This window comes from Lepus europaeus, chromosome 5 (assembly GCF_033115175.1).
Source record: "Lepus europaeus isolate LE1 chromosome 5, mLepTim1.pri, whole genome shotgun sequence".
NCBI lineage: Eukaryota > Metazoa > Chordata > Mammalia > Lagomorpha > Leporidae > Lepus > Lepus europaeus.
In genome coordinates, this window is record NC_084831.1 from 92,094,146 (window position 1) to 92,113,630 (window position 19,485).

Below are 19,485 nucleotides of genomic sequence, written 5' to 3' on the forward strand. Positions count from 1 at the left end.
CCCACCAGACCAGGCCTGGAAAACAGGAAATGATGTGAAACAGGGCATCCTTGCCCTTCCTGAACCCCACAGTGGCCTGTGGTTTAAGCCCTTTCCCTGTCCCTCAGCTGCAAGTTTCTTTCCCAACCAGGCAGAGACCTGTTCTGTTGTAACCAGCATTGCTTCTGGGCATTGAGTAATGTGCTCCCTCTTCTCTACCTGCTCCACAAAAGGACCCTTTGTTCCTCTTCCCACCCCTCTTTCTAGCTCTTTCCTGGCCCCCTACCCGCTCCTACTCCCCTCTGCCCTTGCCTTCTGCTCCACTCTGTACCTCTAGGTTGAGAGGAGTGGCCACGGCCTGGCCTTGTTGCTTACTCTCTCCCAGGCACCCTGGTAAGAGCTATAATCAATTGATTTCAAGTGAGATATATACGTATGCCCCCAAATAGTCTATAAAAGGCCTTGAAGCAATCAATTTCTTCTGGTCTCAGTTCTTTCTTTCTCTCTCTGTCTCTGTCTCTCTCTCTCCCCCTAGGGACACACACACACACACATACTTACTTAAAATATATATGTGAAAAATAGTTTATTTATAAATATAAATATACACATATTCTATTGGTTCTATTTCTCTGTAAAGTATTGACTTTCACAAAGGGGAAATGTAAATTTCTACTTAAGTGTGAGAAATACAAATGTGTAAATACATGATGACTGCCTACCAGAGAGTACAGTAAAGACAGGAGGGAATGAATGAATGAATCTACTTCATCTATTAGACAGTACTTCAGTCAGGTGATCGAGACCAAGATCAACAGTAACACAACATGCTGACAGTCTGTACTCTTGATGTAATACAACAAAAATTATACTTTACCTCCATGAAATTCCTCCCTAAAACTAATAACTCTGGTCTAATTGTGAGAAATATATGTGACAAATTGCCATTGAGGGATATTTTACAAAATGTTCAATCAGAATTCCTCAAGACTATCAAGGTTTTTAAAAACAAGGGAAGATTGGCCGGAGCCGTGGCTTAACAGGCTAATCCTCCGCCTTGCGGCGCTGGCACACCAGGTTCTAGTCCCGGTTGGGGCGCCGGATTCTGTCCCGGTTGCCCCTCTTCCAGGCCAGCTCTCTGCTATGGCCCAGGAAGGCAGTGGAGGATGGCCCAAGTCCTTGGGCCCTGCACCCGCAAGGGAGACCAGGAGAAGCACCTGGCTCCTGGCTTCGGATCAGCGAGATGCGCTGGCCGCAGCGGCCATTGGAGGGTGAACCAACGGCAAAAAGGAAGACCTTTCTCTCTGTCTCTCTCTGACTATCCACTCTGCCTGTCAAAAAAAAAAAAAAAAAAAAAAAGGGAAGATTGAGAAATTATCACATCAAAAAGGGTCTTAGAAGACAAAATAATTAAATGTAATATAGTCTCCTGGTTGCTACCCTAGAGGAGAAAAAGGACACTAGGATAAAAGTAGGGAAATGAAGAAAGGGCTTTAATAATAATAATAATAATAATAATAATAATAATAATGTCAGTATTGGTTGATTAACTGTAACCGATTAATTGAACTCATGTAAGAAGTTGATAACAGTGAAAACTGAGCTAAAGGTATATGGAAACTTTATAGTCAGTATCTTCCTTTTATCCAGCTCCCAAATAGATTTTAAACTTCCCAAGTGATAAGATTATTACATCTTTTTTGAGATAGAAATTCATTACAGAGTCCTACATGTATCATAGATGTGCAAGAAATGTTGATTTAAAGAATATTTCTTATAGAATATATACACTTGCCTATTCATCAGGTTTGAAAATCTCTGCTTTTAGTTGAATTGTTTTATTCACTTACATTTAGTATGGTTATTTATATAGTTGGATTTAAGTCTGCCATCCAGTAAGCTTTTTTGTTTCATATTATTTTTTCCCTGCTTATCTTCTATGAAGGCACTTCAAAATGTTCATGGAAAAATTGAATTAAAAGATAAGTTTATTCTGGTTAGAAAATTGAAATTGCATATGCGAGTTCTTCAAAATTTTACAGAAATGTATATTATGATAAAAGCTAAGCATGAATTTATTATTTACATTGTTTTGTTTTCTTAAAAGTCTAAAAGACAATGGTTGCTCTAGAAATCATAGTATGCATTCTTAACACACTGTAATGCAGTTAGAATGAATATTACATGATCTACAATAAAATATGAATACCTGACAGTAATATATTTCATTCACTTTCATTTACTGTTACAATATCACACATTTCACTTGATATACATTATAAACTCCACAAAAAATGTTGTTTTTGCTTTGAACGGTAATATTCCTTCCTGAAAAACCAAGAAAAATGAAGTTTTTAATATTTGCCTCATATTTATCATTTTGTGCATTATTTAAATCTCATAAATATTAATTTCTACATTGTATCATTTCTCTTCATTTTGAAGAACTTTTGATCTCTGGACACAAATTCTCTCAGTTTTCTCTATCTGCAAATATATTTATTCATTGTACATATTTGAAGAATATTTTCACAGGATTTAGAAGTCTGATTTTCTTGCAACTATGTAAGGATATCACTTCATTATCTGTTAGGCTCCATTACTTCTGATGGAAAATAAGTTACTGTGTTTATCATTAATTGCACATGTTATGTCTTTGTTCTCCATCTGCCTTTATGACTTTCTCTTCAAATTTGGCTTCATCAGTTGACAATGATGCATTTAATTTTTTTAAAGGGTAGTTTTTTTTTTTAATTTTAAATATAAATTTCCAAAGTACAGTTTATGGATTGCAATGCTCCCCCCCCCATAATTTCCCTCCCACTCGCACCACCCCATCTCCAGCTCCCTCTCCCATTCCTTTCACATCAAGATTCATTTTCAATTATCTTTATATACAGAAGATCAATTTAGTATATATTAAGTAAAGATTTCAGACAATGATGCATTTAAAAGTGGTTTGTTTCAAATATTTCCATCTTTGAGATTGCCAAGTTTCTTGGATTTATAGTTTGATTTTTTTCCCTTTTTTTGGGAATTTTTTGATGATGAATCCAGATTTTTCAGCCCCATTATCTGTTTTGACTCTCTTTTTAACTGGTTACACTAATGAGTATGTGTGTGTGTGTGTGTGTATTTTTCCACTAGTTACTGAAGCTGTTTTGCTTTTTAATCTCCTTACACCATAATTTTCAGATTGGGTAATTATTTTGATCTTTCTTTAAAAATCAATGATTATTTCTTAATGTCCAATCAACTGTTAAGCCAGTCCAGTATTTTTATTTCAAATATTGTATTTTTAATTTCTATTTGAATCTTGATAGTTTCCATATCTTTTGAGATATTACTGAGCTGTTTACTTATTGGTCTAACATTTCTTGTATGATCTTGAATGTATTCATAATATTAGCTTTAAAGCCCTTGCTTATGAATTTCAATATCTTGATCAGTTTTTATTGACTGTGTATTCCACCTTGATATTTGGGGCACTTTATTGCTTCTTTATGGGTCTGGTACGTTTTAAATGTATTCTGGTAATTGTGATGATATATTAGGGGGAAGCTGTATTCTGTTATTGTCCTTTAAATGGTGTTTAGTTTTATTTTGGTAGGCAGTTAAATCACATGTGGGAACTTTTAATATTTTCAGGCTTAGTTTATGCTTTGTTAGGATGAGTCTGTTTCTTTTTTATTAGTCCTAGGACATGGACATCATGCTAGGATACAACTTTTATCCTAGGTGTAGTCTATTTCCACTGACATCTTGACGTGCTCACTGAGATTTCATCATTCTGGATGGGCCTAGACTGTATTTTTCCTCAGGCTTGCAAAATTTCCATATTTCCATATAGAAATCTTAGTTTCATAGTATCACTTTGTTAGATATTGTATTTTCTTGCTTTAGATTTCTGCTAAGGACTCTCCTTCCTCCCTCTCCCCCAACCCCAGAATTCCTTCATTAATGACTCTTTCTAAAGCCTCAGGCACTCAGGCAGATGTTTCTTGTTCCTCCTTGAAAAGCCACTGCTTTTTTTTTTTTATTTTTTTATTTTGTTTTGACAGGCAGAGTTAGGCAGTGAGAGAGAGAGAGAGACAGAGAAAGGTCTTCCTTCTATTGGTTCACCCCCCAAAAGGCCGCCATTTCTGGCGCACTGCACAGATCCAAAGCCAGGAGCCTGGCGCCTTTTCCTGGTCTTCCATGCGGGTGCAGGGCCCAAGCACCTGGGCCATCCTCCACTGCCTTCCCAGGCCACAGCAGAGAGCTGGACTGGAAGAGGAGCAACTAGGACCAGAACCCGGCGCCCATATGGGATGCCAGCGCTACAGGTGAGCCATGGTGCCTGCCACAAGCCACTGCTTTTCTAACACTCCATCTTGAAAACGTGAGTCCCTTTAGTAACCTTGCATGGCTTTTTTTTTTTTTTTCTCATTAATTCAACTATTCATGGGCTCAACCTTCTTGCACTGTTTTTTGAAAAATGTTTCTTTGTGGAATGCTGGACTGTTTAGATGAGAGGATAAATACTTTCATAATGAAAAGTCCAAGGAAATGTAAATTTTGGATAAATTTGCCACATGAATAATGATCTCTCCAATGTGAAATAGGCTAAGTTTTAAGTTTGATAAATTACTTTTCCTGTCTTGGTGTTGACATAGCGTCATAATTCACAGGTAAGTGAATTGCACTGTGGGTGATAATATCCTGTGCCTAGGATAAAGTAATTTTGATAGCAACATTAGAAAAAAATAAAATTGTAACCAGAAAACAGATACTCCAGGAAATGTTAAAAAATAGAAATTCTAGAATAATACTTTTTGTATATAATTTCTTACCAAATTATCCACCTCAACTTCTCACTAGCTAAGATTTTCCTAGTTCCTAAATAAAAAGTTATTGTAAAACAAAAATATGCTTATAATTAATTTAAAAATTGCATTTATCATCTTAACATTATCAGAACTACTGTGTGAATTTCTGGGTTTTACAACGAGGTAGGAAAATAATTACTTCCATAGAATGAATTTGAGATGGGATTAGCAAGATACAAAATTTTTAATTACACAGTATGAGTACTGCTTACTCAATATAATAGTTATATAATAAATCAATATACTATGATTTGGTTAGAAGTAGCACTAGTGTAATAGTAGTTTTTCATGTGTCTGGTGGATATTGTCAAGAAAGAAGTCATAGAATGAAATTGAAACTCTTAAAAAACTTGATGTGTTTTTCAAATAAAGTGATTATTTTCTTGGCTTCTTACCTAGATGATATCCTTCTTAATTCTAATACTACACATTTTCCCTGGATATTAGAATAAGTGTTTGAGACTTCCACAGGATAGACTGTTTCAATCTCACCCTTTTGGAATAGTGTATATTCTCTCTAGAGTTCTCCCTGGAAGTTTTACTCACTTCCCTATCTATCCCTCAACAATACGATGTAAATTGGTAGTTTCTCCTACACAGACATACATGATTGGTCATTTGTATTTCTAATGGAAATCAGTGGCTATTCATAAGTGATCAATGATCATGTGCAATATGGGACTCTTCTCTGTGTGTGTCCACCACTGATTCATGCTGTATTTTCCAGTTAGCAAAATTCTTTGCTTTTAAGTAAATGTAAATGCATGGATCTGGGAAAATGTATCAGGAGGGTCAAAGTCTACTAATTTTAACAATTTTTTTTTATCGAGGAAGTAAAGCCAAAAATATAGTCAACATTAAACTTTCACATTAAATTGAAATGTCAAAGTAGGTAGATAATTGAGAAATCTCAAGTAAACTATATTGTCACAAATGGTTTAAAGCACAGAAAAATTCCTTTTGTTATATTTTAAATGATGGAAAACATTGCAACTACAGGGTGCACATTCATTAGAGTTTAAAAATACAGGAAACTGTAGACACTAATGCCTCCTTTATTTCCTCTTCCTTTGGATATTCTTTTCAGTTGTTGATCCCTGCAAAGCACATCAAATAACAAAACCTAGTAAGAACATGTAAGTATTCATTAGATATCTGGAGGAGTAAATACAAAGGAATGTTTTCAATGAATACAAATTAAGAAATGTACTTTTTTTTGGCTTCACTGTAAGAAACCCACACCACTGAACAAATTTTAAATGCTGTTTATCTTCATCTATCCGTCCCAAACTAAAAATTAAAAATATATCTATATCAATCTGACAGATATTATCAGTAATAACAGGTTTACTTTGATTTTAACTTCACTTCAAAAGGTACATCCTTTATTTGATGCTTTCTTGTACTTATTACTGTCTGTTAAAACAGGAACTGTGCAAGTAATTTCAGTGGGTACAGGGGTATTTTGTGCTTTTATTATACTTGATATGGTTTCTGCATTCATCACCAGAACCTTTGTTAACATTTCCATGCATTATATCATGTGAAATATTCAGTCTTCTTGCATGTTCCACTACTCATATTTGCTGACTTTTCTAATTATTTCAGAAAAAAATCAGTTATATCTTTGCTTGAGAAGCATAAGACAGTAACAGCCAGTGTCATATCAGTTGTCTACTACTTAGCCTTAGGCTATTTGTGCTACATATTTGAATTTCAATTTCCTATCTATAAAATGGTAGATAATATTTACTCATCTCTGGGGATTGTGTAAACTTTTAATAGATAATGGACACACGTAATACATTCAGCATGGTGTGTGACCAGATGAGAATTTAAGAAATAGTAGCTACTTTCTTTCTCATAAACATCTAAAAGGTTGTTCAACCTCTTTATCATGCCACATGATTTACATCCGTAAGAGCTTTGAGAAATAGGGTATTTCTATTCACATTAAGAGCCTTCATTAGAGTTTCCTACTTCGATAATTTTAAACATCCATTTGTTCCATAATATTAACTAACATGGCCATCAATACATAGGAAGAGAAATTTTGAAGTTTGTGATAGAAGCAAGGTTTAAATTTTCAACTTACAATTTGATAATTTAATGTATTGTTTTAAAAATATGCATTTATATGGCAAAACTGTCATCTAGTATACAGAATTTCTTTTTTAAAAATTTTATTTATGTATACAAGTTTCAGGTATTCCTATATACAGATTTAGGAACATAGTGATAATTTACTCCCCACCCTCCCTCCTGCCCACGCTCCAACCCTTATTCCAACTTCCTCTCCCATTTCCACTATTAATTTTTACAAAGATCTACTTTCAGTTTATTTTTTGATCATAAAGTTCACCCTACACTAAGTATACAAGTTCATCAAATAGTATGAAGAGTAAAACACTGTGCCTCAACAGAAGGGACAAGGGCTGTAAACAGTCATCAAATCTCAGAATGTCCATTTCACTCTGACACATTATAATTTGGGTACTCTGTTAGTTACCCCAGATCAAGGAAAACGATATCTGACTTTTTGAGACTGGCTTATTTCACTAAATATACTTTCCAGTTGGGTACATTTTGTTGCAAATGACAGGATTTCATTCTTTTAAACCTGAGTAAAATTCCACAGTGTATATGTACCATAATTTCTTTATCCAGTCTTCAGTTGATGGACATCTGGGTTGATTCTATATCTTAACTATTATGAATTGAGCTGCAGTGAATATGGGGGTACATATAGCTCTTTCATATGCTGATTTTTTTTTTTTTTTTGGTTTGGGTGAATTCCCAGGAGTGGGATGGTTGGATTATATGGTATAGGTTTCTATACCATATAATTTATTTCGATACCATATTATATATTTAGATTTCTGAGGTATCTCTGTACTGTCTTCCTCAGTAGCTGCACCAGTTTACATTCCCACAAACAGTGGATTAGGGTACCTTTTCCCCCACATCTTCACCAGCAATTGTTGTTTGTTAATTTCTATATGAGGGCCATTCTAACTGGGATGAGGTGAAACAAACTGTGATTTTTATTTGCATTTCCCTGATGGCTAGTGATCCTGAGCCTTTTATCCAGTGTCTGTTGGTCATTCGAATTATCTCTCTTGAAAAATGCCTGTTCAAGTCCTTTGCCTGTCTTTTTTAAAATTTTTTAAAAAAAATTTTTACAGGCAGAGTTAGACAGTGAGAGAGAGAGAGAGAGAGAGAGAGAGAGAAAGGTGTTCCTTTTCTGTTGGTTCACCCCCCCCCCCAAGTGGCCGCTACGGCCGGCACGTTGCTGCTGGCACGCTGCACCAATCTGAAGCCAGGAGCCTGGCGCCTCCTCCTGGTCTTCCATGCGGGTGCAGGGCCCAAGCACCTGGGCCGTCCTCCACTGCACCCCTGGGCCACAGCAGAGAGCTGGACTGGAAGAGGAGCAACTGGGACAAAATCCAGTGCCCTGACTGGGACTAGAACGCGGTGTGCTGGTGCCGCAGGTGGAGGATTAGCCTATTGAGCCGTGGCGCCGGCCTTTTGCCGATTAACTGAATTGTTTGGTTTATTGTTGTTGAATTTCTTAAGCTATTTATGGATTCTGGATATTAACCCTTTATCAGCTGTGTAGTTTTTAAATACTTTGTCCCATTCTGTTGGTTGCCTCTTCACTTTGCTGAGTGTTTCTTTTGCAGTGCAGAAGTTTCTCAGTTTATGTAATCCCATTTTTTAAATTTAGGTTTTGATTGCCTGTGCTTCTGGGGTCTTTTCCAAGAAGTCTTTGCCTATGTCTTGTGAATTTCCTCAATGTTCTCTAGTAAGTTGCAGGTGTCAGGTAGCAGATTTAGATCTGTAATCCATTTTGAGCGGATTTTTGTGTAAGGTGTAGGGGTCTGGTTTTATACTTCTTCACACAGAGACCCTTTTCCCCCTACACACCACCATTTGTTGAACAGACTTTCCTTACTCCAGGGATTGATTTTAACTTCTTTGTCAAAAATAAGTCAGTTATAGATGCGTGAGTTGATATTCTTTTGAGATTCTATTTTGTTTCTTTGATCTACACATCATATTTATTTTTGTGCCAATGCCAGGTGGTTTTGATTTTAACTGTACTGTAGTATGTCTTGAAATCTGGTATTGTGATGTTGCTGGCTTTGTTTTTGTTGTATAAGACTGCTTTAGCTATTCAGGGACTCTTGTGTTTCCACATGAAGTTTAGCATCATATTTCCTAGACCTGTGAAGAATGCTATTGTTATTTTGATTGGGATTACATTGAATCCATAAATTTCTTTTGGTAGTATGGACATTTTGATAATATTGGCTCTTACAATCCATGAACATGGAAGTTTTTTCCATTTTTTAATGTCTTCTTCTATTTCTTCAATGGTTTAAAATTTTCATTGTAGAGGTCTTTGACCTCCTTGGTTAAATTTATTCCATTATTTAATTATTTTTGTAGCTATTATGAAGGGGATTGATCTTCAAAGTTCTTTCTCAGCCATGGCATTGTCTGTGTATACAAAGGCTATTGATTTTTGTTTTTTAATTTTATATCCTGCCATTTTACCAAACTCTTTTATGAGTTCCAATAGTCTCTCAGTGGATTCTTTTTGATCCCCTATATAGAGAGAATTATATCATCTGCAAATGGGGATAGTTTGATTTTTCTCCTTTCCAATTTGTATCCCTTTGATATCTTTTTCTTGCCTAATGGCTCTGGCTAAAACTTCCAGGGCAATATTAAATAGCAATGGTGAGAATGGGCATCCTTGTCTGGTTCCAGATCTTAGGGGTAATGATTCCAACTTTTCCCCAGTCAATAATATGGTGGTTGATGTTCCTTCTTTACCCAATTTTCTTAAGGTTTTCATCATGAAATGATGTTGTATTTTATCAGATGCTTTCTCTGCATCTTTTGAGATAATCATAATAATCATAATATTTTGTAGAGGATTTTTGCATTTAAGTTCAACAGGGATATTGGTCTATGGTTTTTTTTTCTCTGTTAGATCTTTTTCTGGTTTATTAATTAAGATCATGAAGGCATCATAGAAGGAGTTTGGGAGGATTCCCTCTCTTTCAGTTGTTTTAAATAGTTTGAGAAGAATTGGAATTAGTTCTTTTTTAAAAGAAGAATTCTAGTCTAATTCAGGAGTGAAGCCATCAGGTCCTGGGCTTTTTTCTTTTTTTTGGGGGGGGGGCGGGGGAAGGGTCTTTATCACTGATTTAATCTCTGTCTTGGTTATTGGTCATTTTAGAGTTTCTGTGTCTTCATGACACAGAAAATGGTAGATTGTGTGTGTCCAGGAATTTACCCATTTCTCCTAGGTTTCCCAATTTGTTGGCATACAGCTCTTTGTAGTAATTCGCAATGATTCGTATTAATTCTGTGGTTCTTGTTACATTTCTTTTTTCATCTTTGATTTTATTGATTTGAGTCTTTTTTCTCTTTTTTTTTTTGTTAGTTGTGCCAATGGTGTATCAATTTTGTTTACTTTTTCAAAAAAACCAGTTCTTCATCTCACTGATCTTTTGTATTGTTTTTTTCAGTTTCAATTCAATTACCTTTCCAATTTCTTCATGTAGGCACCAATTGCTATAAACTTCTCTCTTAAAACTGCTTTTGCTGTATCCCATAAGTTTTGATATGATGTTGTATCCCATAAGTTTTGATATGATGTTTTGTCATCTTTATTCATTTCTGGAAATTTTTTGATTTCTCTTTTGATTTATTCACTGTTCATTCAGGAGAATGTTGTTTAGTCTCCATTGATTTCCAGCTTCATTCCAGTGTTTTCAGAGAACATGCATAGTATAATTTTGATTTTTGTGAATTTGCTGAGACTTGCTTTGTGGCCCATCATATGGTCTATCTTATAGAAAGTTCCATGCACTGATGAGAAGAATGTGTTTTCTGCAACTGTGGAATGAAAAGTTCTATAGATAACAATTATGTCCATTTTGTCCATAGTGTTGATTAGTTCTCTTGTTTCTTTGTTAATTTTCTATCTTGTTGATCTGTCCATTGATGAAAGTGGAGTGTTGACATTCCCTGTTACTGTTGTACTGGAGTCTATTTCTCCCTTTACATTCATTAACATTTCTTTTTAATAGCCAGGTTCCCTGTAATTGGGTGCATATATGTTTATTATAATCACATCTTCCAAATGAATTGATTCTTTAATCATTACATAGTGCCCTTCTTTGTCTCTTTAACAGTTTTTGTTTTAAAGTCTATATTACCTGATGTTAGAATGGCTTCTCTTGTCCTTTTTTGCTTTCTGTTATCATGGAATATCTTTCTATCCTTCACTTTCAGTCTGCCTTTATCTTTGTTAGTGAGAATTATTTCTTTTAGACAGCAAATAGATGTGTCTTTTTGAAATTCATTCAAAGAATCTGTGTCTTTTAACCGGAGATTTGAGACCATTTACATTCAAGGTTACTATTGATAAATAATTACTTGGTCCTGCCATTTTCCCATAAATATTCCTATTGTTTATTTTGGATTTCTTTTGTAGTTTTATTGGGAGATTTTCTGCCTTCCCATTCTTTCATAATGATGACTATCTTTCTGTGTTTCTATGTGTAGCACATCTTTAGGCATCTTTTGTAAGGCTGGTTGAATGGTGACAAATTCTGTCAATTTCTATTTGCTATGGAAGGTCTTTATTTCACCTTCATTCATAAATGAGAGCTTTACAGGGTACACTATACTGGGTTGACAGTGTTTTTCTCTTAAGCCTTGAACTATATCTCTCTGTTCTCTCCTATCCTGTAGAGTTTCTGATGAGAAGTCAGCTGTGAGTCTAATTGGAGATCTCTGAAAGCAATCTGGCTTTTCTCTTGTGCATATTTTATAATCTTTTATTTTACTGTTGAAAGACTACAATATGTCTTGGTGAAGATCTTTTCTGTTCATGTCTTTTAGGAGTTCTATGTGCTTCTAATACTTGGATACCCCTTTCTTCCTCTGAATTGGGGAAGTTTTCTGTAATTATTTCACTAACTAGGCCTTCTAGACAATTTTCTCTTTCTATACCTTCAGGAAATCCTAAGACCCATATTTGGGTCATTGGATAGTATCCCTTAAATCTCCAACACTATTTTTAAATTTTCTATTTCCTTCTCCTACTCTTCCTTATCCTCCTCCTCCCTGTTCTTCAACTGAAAGATTTCCAAAGATTTTTCTTCTACCTCAGATATTCTTTCTTCTGCCTCACCAAGTTTGTTGTTAAGGCTTTCCACTGCCTTTTTTTATTTGATCTATTGAATTCTTTATTTCTAATATTTCATTGTAATTTCTTTAAAATTTCAGTTTCATGGGAAAAATTTTTATCATGTCTGTATTTTTTTAGTTCCTGGATTTCCTCTGGTTGCTTTTGAGTAAATCTATGGTTAATCTTTTGAATCCAGTTTTGGCATTTCATCAATCTTTTCATCTTCACATTCTAATATTCAAATGCTGTTGTGTTAATTTTGTTGGGACATGTCTTCCTTGTTCTTGTTTCTTAAATTTATGGATTTATTTTTTGGCATTTGTGGAGATATTTGTTGTTTTTTTCCTACTGATGGTATTTGTCTTTGAACTATGACTCTGTGGCTTAGTGGAGTGTGTGCATTTTCGATGAATACCAAAAGGCATGTGTTGGGCGTGGCCAGAGATCTCTTGTCAATGCTCCAGGGTGAGGTGCATATCCAAGGTAACATCCAAGTTGGATGTGGAAGATTTCCTCTTGTTAACAAAAGGGTGGTTGTGGAATGGTCACCTCTGTGGGTGTGATCACACACTCTCTTACTGCCCCTCTTCAAGGTGATCAATGTCCAGATGATAGCCCTCTGCGGGTGCAGCACTCATCCGTGCTTCTGTATGAACCACACAAAAGATCTGCACTGTCCTCACTTTGAACATGGGTCCTGCTGTAATGACCTACCTCAGGCAATTGAGGAGCTCTGAGTGTGTGGAGCCACATATGTTGATTGTCTGTAGATCCAGCTATACTCTTAATCCTCTTGTGTAGCCATCAAGTTCCCAAGTCTTAGCACAGAAGGCTCCAACAGTCTCTGGGAGGAGAGGTTCCACTCTACCCCACCAGTCAGTCTGGTCCACAGAGAAGCAAATGTTCCCCACAGCAGCTGTCCATGGGTGCTCCACATAAGCAGTTTGAGCCCCAGATCCTATGGTATGTTGGGAGGCTGGGGGTGTCTCACATTCCTACATGGGTAACCAGCCCCCTGTCTCACATTTCTACATGGGTAACCAGCCCCTTGTCAATCCTCCCAGCCAGGTTTAAAAATCAGCGGGGGTTCTGGATTTCTCTCTCTGCTAGAATCTGTGTATCTTACGTGTACATAGAGCCACTGTTCAAATGTTGCCCTCTCCTCACCATTGCTGTCATAATGTCAAGAAGATGGTTTCCTGTCTCAGCCAGCTGTTATGAACAGGCACAAGAGCTTCTATGGCTGCTGCCAAAGCCCAAAATGGCACCCACCCTCTCTCATCTGGGCAGTGGGAACTATTGTGGGGAGGATGGGGTGACAGAAACTTGCCCCTTTTATCTCCAGTTGGTCTGCTGGTACTTGCTAGCCCCTAGGGCCCCAGGCAAGACTCCCGCCATGCTCTCTCCAGCTATATCGCCATGGGTTGCTGCAGTCTGGTCTCACCTCTATCTCCAAGCTGCTGCCTGCTCTGGTTCTTGGCTGCTGGAGTCATGTGTTGTGTCTGTTTGTGCTGCGTGTCTGTTCCTTCCACACAGGTCCACAGTGTTCCTCTTCTTTCCGTAAAATCTCCATTCCATAGAATTTCAAACAGTGTTTTGTTCAAGATACCCGGATATTCAGGTTTTATAATCCCAAAACAACCAAAATAAAACTTTCAAATAGAATTATTTTACTGCCATTGACTTATGTGGTTATCAATGCAGCAACTAAAAATCATGTTTGCCTTTCCAAAGTAAACCAAAATTATGACTGCAGATATCTGCAGGAATAATTTAGGCTAGTTACTACACTTGAGTTTTTTTGGTAATATGAATGTAGATCCTACTACTAATAATTGCTGTCCTGGGTTCCATTTGTTATAGTTCTTTAAATATAATTATTGTCTTATTGTCTTTTATAGCTAATACATTTAAATAATTATTTTATTTAAAAAATGAAATATTTCACAAACTTTTGAACATATCACTTTTCTAAACATTATTGCAGGCATACAAGTGAGCACAAAGTGATCCCTACATGTAAGCACCCATGCTAATCAATAAGGAAATAGACATCCCCAATAATGCATACAAATCAATGAATGGGCAAATAGGGGCAAATGAACTTCTGTCTCCAAGAGGATTACTTTTTACTGTACTCCAAGTAACTTCCAAATTACTGAGGTAACCTTTACTAAATACCAAACATCTCTCTGCATTGATATTTATTTTGTCCCCTGTCCTGTTCTTGATAAACAGTGTTATTTTGAAATAAATAATCTGTTAAAAATACAAATAATATAATCAATATACATATCAAACCAAGTGTACAAATGTGATTTCTTCCAGGTATGACAAATTTTTATAGAATGTTTATTTATTTGAAAAGAATGGGAGAAGGACACAGAGAATGAATCTTCCATATGCTGGTTCATTCCTCAAATGGCCGAGACGGTATGAGGTCTGGGCAAGGCAGAAGCCAGGAGCCAGGAACTCCATCCTGATCTCTCACATGGTTGGCAGGGTTCCAAGTATGGGACCATTTATTTATTTATTCATTTATTTTCTGCTTCCCCAGACACATTAGCAAGGACCTGCATTTGAAAGGTAGCCTTGGGGGTTTAAACTAGCACTATGATATGGGATGCCAGCATTGCAAGTGGTGACTTAACCTGCTGTTTCACAATACCAGCTCTAGGTACAACCCATTTGACTTTTTCTACTGTTTTTACACTTTTCTGGCACATGAGATACATATTTTAGATCAAATATATTCATTTTTCTCCAGAAAGAGCTCATATTTAAAACTAAGCTTAAGCAAAGCATAATGACCCAGATCTGAAATTCTGTTTTTCTTTGCCAGTAGCAACTTCTCTTTCAATGATCAAATCCAAAACTGCCTGTGATAATATTATGAAATTCAGTAAAAAGGACTCAGAAGAACTTATGCTTTAAAAAAAGAATATTGTGTCTTATCATACATATTACATGTGAAAAAATACATGTGAGTGTGGTGGTGAGGATGAATCTCTCCCCCTCAAAGAGCAAGAAGTTCTACAGTCATATTCTGTATCTCCTTGTTTAACTAAGGGCAACATTGCCCATAAATTCTAAGGTTTTATACCATAGCTTTAACAGTGTATGATTGGGGGATGGCAGTGTGACACAGCAGGTTAAACTGATGCCTGCAATACTGCCATTCCATAACGGAGCATCAGCCTGGTTGTTCTGCTTCTGATTCAGCTCTTTGCAAAAGCCCCTGCAAAAGCAGCAAAGGATGGCCTAAGTACTTGAGTTCTGGTCACCCACATGGCATATGGGATCGACTTCTAGGTTCCTGTCATTGGCTTGGCACAGCCTCAGTAATTGCAGTCATTTTAGGAGTGAACCAGAGAACAGATCTCTCTGTCTCTCCCTTTCTGCACTCTGCCTTTCGAATAGAGAAATCTTGGAAACAAAACAAAAAAGATTTGAGAGCCAGTGATCAATAAATATTCATTGACTTTTAAAAAAGTGTATGATGATAAATTTAAGTTGGGAACTCCACTTTTCTTTCAAAGATTTTTTTTTTCACTAAGTGTGACTCATTAGAAGTTGCTTAATTGAATGGTGGTCCTCAACTTCCTCTTTTCATTTTACACATTTAAAAATGTGTAATATGGCAAACCTCATTGATTTGTATTCTACTCAAAACAGAATGTTTATTTAACATTGATCCTTCACTGATTTCCTATTCCTATGAATAGGAGAAAGCAATGACTTTTGGCTAGATCTTAATAGGCCACAGGGACAAAATCCTCTCCAGCTTTTCGTGTGTATTTATAAAAAATATTTTTCACTTGATTTTCCTCATACTTTGAATCAGATATCAGATACAAGTCAGTGAAGTTCACTGATATTATATATTTTAAAGTAGCAAAGCCGTTTATCACAATCTGGAATGCATTTGTGCATTGTTCTTCTCTACTCCCCCCTCCCACACACACCCCAAATTGCTCCTCCAGGTAACAGTAGCTGTTACTATAGGCAGGTCAAGAATGAAGTGTTTTAGATGTTGGCTCAATGTGAACAATAACAGAGAGAAATCTGATCATTGAGGATTCTTTGCTGCTATATCTTTAGCATTTAGCAGAGTACTCTAACAAGACATTTAAAAATGCCTCGAAACCTTGCTGAATAAGAAGTCTGTAATGCCTGGTGATAAACATACTTCCTGTCCCCAGAATTCCCATATGGTGATAATTAGAGGCTCACAAGCATAAGTCTAGTCCTCTTTAGAGACCTTGTTGTGAAATCTCCAAATTGTAAGACTGCATTATCCCTCAGGGCAGGCGCAGCCTGAGCTCTAAGAATATCAGGGTCAGCAAACAGTTGACTCAAGGCAGGCTGATTTGATCAACAAGGAAAGATTGCATCCTCCCAATCTTCGTCTTCATTTCCTAGTAATCCTAATTTTGCTTTGGGATTCAGAAGGTGTGGTGCTCAAGTTGGTCCAAGAGTTTAAAAATAAACTAGTGGCAAAATTATACCTTGCATATCCAACCTTTTTCTTTAGGAATTTTAAATTTCTGTAGAATTTTCACACTACTTAGATTTCCTGTGAGATAATGGCACAGTAGTGCTCACCCTTATGTCTAGCTATGCAAGATGATGGGGTGAGGAGCATATTGCAGTGTAGGGCATTTGAGGTTGGGTCCACTCAGATTTCCTTCTTGTCCTGTCTTTTGTTACTATGTTTTCTTCCTGTAAAATAGCTTGAAGATGTATGTTGCACCAAACTGTTGTGAGGATCAACGGAGATAATTTCCCAATGGTCTCCAAGGGCAGACGCTGTAAGGATAATGTCAATTATTCCTTCTGATCATGGGCAGGGTATTTTTGAAAGGAATATACACAGAGTAGAAGTTTCCACTCAATTATTTTTCTCTGTGGTTAAAAAAAGAAAACCTCTTTGGAAATTATCTTAAAAGCCATATCTCTTTTGCTGTCAATGGAAATAGAAAATAGGTGGCCTAATGTGACATTTTGTCACTGACATCAAACATCATCTAGAAAGCTTACAACTTGCTGAAGAGCAGAAATTTAAAGAAATGTAGGTGCCACCTTTTTCCCTGTGATATTTGTTTATGAGAGTCTTGTTTTAGTAAAGCAAGCAGTTTCCAAATATCATCCTTTAAAACCTGCCTCAGAGTCATCCAAGGTGGTTGTTAAAGCTGCAGACCCAGACTCCAACTTTAGTCCTACTGAACTGAAACACCTGGTGTGGGGCCCAGGAAGCTTCATTTTAAACACACTCCCAGCTGGTATGTATGACTCCAGTGTTGAAGCATCATCGCAGATATTCAACATCCCCTATATCTGGGGTGTATTTTATTTATTTACAGAAGTGAACCCTGTCAAGCATACAAAGAATTAAAGAGTTGATCAAAGTTTAAATATTAAATATGAATAGAAATTAAATATGCTCTTTCTTTTTTAAACATTGATCTTATAAGCTGCCTGAGATGCAAATGCCAATTGTATGTCTGGCTCAAAGATAATATTTAGTTCAAGTGTGGAGGATAACAAGTATTAGAGAGGGACATACAAATCCATTTTTTGTTTTATTTCTTTCATTGAAAAATATATGATAAAATGTATTCTAATTCTAACCTCCCATTTAACTTTAACAAATCTTAATAGTTTTGGCAAATTTGCTTCAGAATTTTTTTAAAAAATAAAAACTAGAAATATTCAAAAATGTCTTTGTATATCCCCTCCGTGTTCACCCATTCCTTATAACTTCCAGTTATTCTGTAATGTGAGTGGGTAACTCTCATTTATGATTTTATATGAAACCTGCCTAGTCATTTATCTATACAACTTTCTTTCTTCCTCTCCAAGAGACTTGTTATATGAGAGTTAATCTTTCTGTGAGTGCTTCCTTCTTCATTCAGTGTTGTGGTTCTCAGATTTATGCATATTGTACATAGAGTTTATTCATTTTAACTTCTATATAGCTTCACTGTATGAATACATATATTTGTGTATGTGTGAGAAGGCTTTTCTTGACATACACAAAACTGGATTTCTGGGTGGCCTGTTTAGTAGATCTACAAGTATAATGTTTTATTTTCAGATGTCTTGTACCAGTCATAAAGCAGTAAAAATGTGTCTTACTTTAAATAACATTTAAATCATAATCAGTGGGATAATGTATATTTTCATGTTCCTGACCATTTTCTTTTCATATTCTGTGAATTCCTATTCATTTCTTTTCTTCTTTTTTTTCCTGTTGGGTTCTTTGATGTTTCATTATTAATTTTGGATGTTTTCACATATTTAGGCATTAATGTTTAATTTTATATGTATTTATTTTTTCCCACTGTTTAACGTTTTTCACTTTTTCTCTTGCACAAAAGATTTTATATTTCTTAAAAGGTTTATTTATTTGAAAGGCAGAGCTACAGAGAGAGAAAGAGAGAGAGAGAGAGAGAGAGAGAGAGAGAGATCATCTATCTTTTGGCTGTAACAGCCAGGGTGGAGTCAGGCCAATGCCAGAAGCCAGTAGCTTCTTTAAGGTCTCCCATGTAAATGCAGGGAACCACTGCTTTCCCAGGCCATTAGCAGGGAGCTGGAGAGCAAGTGGAGCAGCCAAGACATGAACTGGCACCCATATGAGATGCTGGCGTCTCAGGCAGTGACTTAACCTGCTGTGCCACAACATGTGCCTCTGTTTTTTAATTTTAACATAATTAAATTTAAACTTCTTTTCTCCCCTAAATTTTGTAAATCATTGAAACTACAATGCCATGAAGATATTGTGTTATTTCTGTTTTTAAAATGTTAACTTTGATTTTTTCCATTTAGGTCTTCAATTAATGTGAAATTTTGTAAAATGCAAAAATTAAAATTTTAAATTTATATAAAGCTTCTAATATCTCATTTTTTTGAACAGTTTTTTGAGCTTTTATAGATGCACAGACCCATGTAATCACAACATTTAGGATTCAGAACAGCTTTTTCACCCCAAGAATTTCATCTGGCTGCACCCTTGCAGTCAAACTCTCCACCCACTCCTAAACACTGCCCTGTTCTCTAGCTCTGTGGTCTTTGTTTCTTCCAGAAAGTCGCAAGTGGAATCCAAAAATATGTAACATTTGAGTCTGGTTTCCGCCTCTTAGCATAACATTCAACCAAGTTGCTGCATGTAATGATAATTTGTTTTTTTATTGCTAAATAGTATTCTATTTTATGGCTATACCACAGTTTATTGACCTGCTAACCTACTGCAAGATACTTAGGTTGTTTTCAGTTGTGGGTGATTATAAATATTTTGCTACCTATGCACATTCTTGACAGGTTTGTGTGTCAACATATGGTTTCACTTCTCGAATATAAATACCACTGATAAGTGTTTATTTATAAGAATCTGTCAAAATGTTTTCTAGAATGAATGTATCATAT